The sequence below is a fragment of the Mytilus galloprovincialis genome, chromosome 11 (genome assembly GCF_965363235.1).
Source record: "Mytilus galloprovincialis chromosome 11, xbMytGall1.hap1.1, whole genome shotgun sequence".
Lineage (NCBI taxonomy): Eukaryota > Metazoa > Mollusca > Bivalvia > Mytilida > Mytilidae > Mytilus > Mytilus galloprovincialis.
In genome coordinates, this window is record NC_134848.1 from 56,876,440 (window position 1) to 56,881,097 (window position 4,658).

Consider the following 4,658-nt stretch of genomic DNA (forward strand, 5'->3'; position numbering starts at 1 on the left):
GAGGTAAAAGAGGGACGAAAAATACCAGTGACAGTCGAATGTCATGGCTAAAAATGAAAAAAAGAAAAAAAAGACAAACAAAAGTACACATGACACAACATACAAAACTAAGGTATGAGCAACGCGAACCTAACCAAAAACTCCGGTGCTCCAGAAGGCTAAGAAGATCCGGCTCCACATGATGCACCCGTCGTGTTGCCCATGTTATAAACAATCCGGTAAATAGTCTAATTCGTTAAATTATTGGTCCATGCAGCACATCTCAGTAAGGTGCATTGTATCACAATTTGACCCCAATACATTTCTTATATGACAACTGTGCTATATGTATGTTACATAGCTGAATATTGATATAGCCTTGCAAGTGGATTTAGATGAATTTCGTTATTGTTTATTTTTGTCAAATACAGTATATACCAGACATTGAAGGTCGTAAGGTTACCTATAACTGTTAACTGTCACGTCATTTGGTCTCTGATGGAACCTTGGCTTTTTGACAATCATATCACATCTTCTTAATTGTATATTGGTCCAGCAATTATGTTTTTTTTTACCCCTTTTGTCGCACGAACTTTGCTGTTCAGTTTAATGGAAGAATGAGACCAAAGGCACACAATTTGTATGTAACCATCAACTGAATTTCAATTGTTTTTAAGAAAAAGTATGACACAAGGAATTGAATTTTAACTTTTTAACAAAATATTTGCCAGGGAAACATTTCCATGCCCATATAAGAAACACAGAATATTACCATCTACCCAAGAAACCAACGAAAACAGTATATTTTACCATTTTAACTGCTTAAATTATACTAGTCAACATAAAGAAACGATACACGACTTTTCAAATTAAAGATGAAGTTTTCCGTTTCTATGACCAAAATTAAGGTGGTAATATCTAATGCTATGGAAATATCAATCCGTTTATTTTTTTTTTTTTTTTTTTTTTTGCTTTTATGACGTCTTTTGTCGATTTTTTTTTGGACAAAATTAACATAAATCGACAATTTTAAAAATAGAAGTTCCAACTAATGAAGTAAACCTCTCATTTAAAGATAAAGACAATGTTTGCCATCAATTCTTTTTTTTTTAAATCGTACAGTGTCATTGCTTATTTTTAAAGCAAAGTTCGGCCCCACAATAAATCGTTAAAATGTAAACATTATCAATTGATTTACCATTGACAGTATGTGTACAGTGAAATTAAGAAAAAAACGTTTACAATCTTAAAACGAATCAGCAAGGTTCTAAATTTACAGTGTGTTGTTTTCATATCCTAAACATTGATATTTAGACAAAAACATTTTTTTTTTTTTGCATTTTTTTGAGATTTCAAAAATCACCTGTTTTACCAAAAATTGAAAAAAAATTAATTCAACCCATTTGTTAGAATATGAACATAACTTGATTCACATAATGCATATTTTTAAACAAATTTGAAAATTCATTTAGTACTTCGAAAATTGTTTGTCGATTTTGTGTCCAACCTTCCGCAAAAATAATTTGCACCCTATGATCGTTTACACGAAATTAAGTATCTTTCCGACAGCTTTTGATTTTCATTATCATATGTGCATACATAACAAACGAAAGCTTGTTAAAATAATGTATCTCATTTTGTTTTAGTTTTAATACTTTTTGAGAAAATTTATTCTAAAATGGGTGTATCGTTTCTTTTGTTGACTTGTATATATGCATGGATAATAATGTGTACTTACATAAACATATGACATTGTATGATTCAAACAGATAGCTGACTTTATAAAATTGCGTGATAAAGAAGTTGACTAAACGTTTAAAGATTCAATTCTTATTTTATTATCTAATAGTAACAATTTTATATGATAGTATAAAAGCAGCCAAATTAATAAATACATTATCAAAAAATGAAATATAAACAAAAAGACAATAAAACCACCAATAAATAAAGAGCTGCGCCACGAGCGCATGATTAACCCGTTGTCTTGTCTTCATAACACAATAAATGTTTAAGAAAATGACGGGGGTTGAAGAGGAATTTAAGTATATCCTGTCTCATTCCCTGTGTATAACACTTTTATATTACAGACAGAACAAAAATGCTCACAATATGTTTTATATGCTTTTTTTTTTACCAAAGAGCTCCATACAAATTCAACAACTCAAAAATATTATAAAAGAATCATTATGAAAAAATATACAGATCTGCAGATTATATAACTTACACGTGTGCGAAATTTCATGCAATAATAATGAATAGTTTTTGAGATACGGCGCGACATGTGACAAACCACCACCCCTGTTTTAGTTACACAGTCCCATAACTCAATTTAAATAAATGTTTCCTTGACATATTTCGTAAGATAACAAATGAATGGAATAAGTTTGTTAAAAAATAAACATTTGAACATATTAAAAAGGCTGTAGAATATACGGACATTACAAAATACATCCTGTTTATCGATTGTAATGAAATCTATATATATACATGAACCTGTAACATCTGTTGTCATGGTTATCTTTCCAAAATATTAAAATCATATTTCCTGGAATCTAACAAATACATTTCACCTCTGTTTCATCGATCTCTAAATTTTTAATGCAATATACATTTTTCTAATCTATAATAAACAAGGTATTAAATAAAACTGGAAATCAACATCAATTCTAGAAAACCTCCATTTCTTCTTACCTCTTAATTTCATGGTGTTAGTTCAATTATTTTTTAATTTGATGTAATTACCTTTTTTTTCTGTTTAGTTGGTTTTTTTCATATTCAACCTATTAATTATGTTTTACATACATATTGTGCATTATAACTTACCTTAGGAAATAAATTGCAAAACTTGATAGTATGGCTTAACCTTTTCATGATTTGTAAACATGAAAACTTAGAAACTAAGCTTACTCCATGCATGCATGGACGAAGGTAACTAACGTTAACTTAGTCCATGCATGCATGGACTAACACAACAGACTTAGTCCATGCATGCATGCACTAAGGCAACTAACCCTAACTTAGTCCATGCTTGCATGGACTAACACAACAGACTTAGTCCATGCATGCATGGACAAAGGCAACCAAGGCTAACTTAGTCCATGCTTGCATCGACGAAGGCAACTAAAATTAACTTTTTTAAAGTTTAAAAAATTTATAAATGCAAAATATTTCAAAAAAAATCAAATTTTTCAAAAATTACAAAAAAAAATTAAATATTTAAAAAAAAAATTCTTTTAAAATTTAATTCTTATAAAAATAAATGAAAAAAACATGAAAAATTTACAAAATTATTTTTTTCCAAAATGCTGAAAAAAGTTTAAAATTCCATTTTTTTTTTCAAAATTAAACAAAAAGAAGAAAATTTATCACCACCAGATATAGGTACCCTTGGATATAGGTATAAATGCCACATGAGAATATTCACGTCTGCCAAAAGATTGGAATGTGTTCACATTTCATTTCAATGGTAAAAACTCTTCACTGAACAGATCAGTTGGAGGTGATTTGTTTAACATAACCTGGACAGTAGCTGCAATTAGTTCCTGAAAGTTCCTAATCATTTATTAGTGGTAAGTGTTATTTTAGTTTGTTGTTATTATATCTGTAATACACATGTTTTGTTGCACTATGATTTTTGCCTTTGTCTCAATAGCAGCTAACTTTTTGTATATATTGTACATGTACATGCATTTAGTCGTCAAAACAATGTAAGATCTGTAAATTTGCTTTCACAAATTTTTTGTTCTTCCCATGCCGGGATTCTAATCCATGCTACTGAGATATTGTGACACCAAATCTGTACAATTTTTAAACACCAGAGAAGAGCAGATGATTTAAACACTTTTGTGTAATCCAGCATTATATAAGATGTTTTTGTGTCTAATGTTATTATTGCAGTTTGAGCATTCAAAAACATGTTCATTATGTCCACTGGTTGTGTTTGGTTGCTGTCTGCCATATTAAATGGATTTCCTTTTTATGTTATTTGCTTAAATTTGTCTATTAGCTTTCTCTTTTGAAATTAAATAAAAACAGTTCACAAATTAAGTGTGCTGGGCTTATTTTAATTAACCTTCATCAGAAACATACTAACAAAAATTTGAAAGCAAAGGATGTAGATACCATTATCTTGGGACTTAATAAGCCCATGTATAACGATCTTTAAATTCACGCTTTTGCTCATTGTTGAAGACTTCAGGTGACCTGTACTTGTTTACATCAGTGCCCTACTATGCAGGGCTAGTAGTTGTCTCAATTGCAATCATTCAATGTATCCTTGCTTTTGTATCATTTAAAGACTTCAATTCTTTAATCATTTCAGTTAACACATTTTAATTTCAAAACATTCAACAGATATTTCCAAATAACAAATTTTGTAAACAACAGATATAATTGGTAACTGGTAATTATTTTACAGTCAATATGTTTTTATATTTATCAAGAGGCATCATAATCATGTTCATTAAATTCTTTCCATGTCAGACTGTTACTGATCTCAAAACCAGTGAAAATTGCAAGTAGCTTTCAGTTTCTAGTAGTACTATTTTGATAAGATGTGTAATTTTTCGTCATTTCTTTTGATGTTCTGTCATATCCAGTCAGACTATTTCACATGTTGAACTTTACTCACAATTATATTTCATCTGTAAATGGTAAATTATGCAACTTCTAATGCAGGG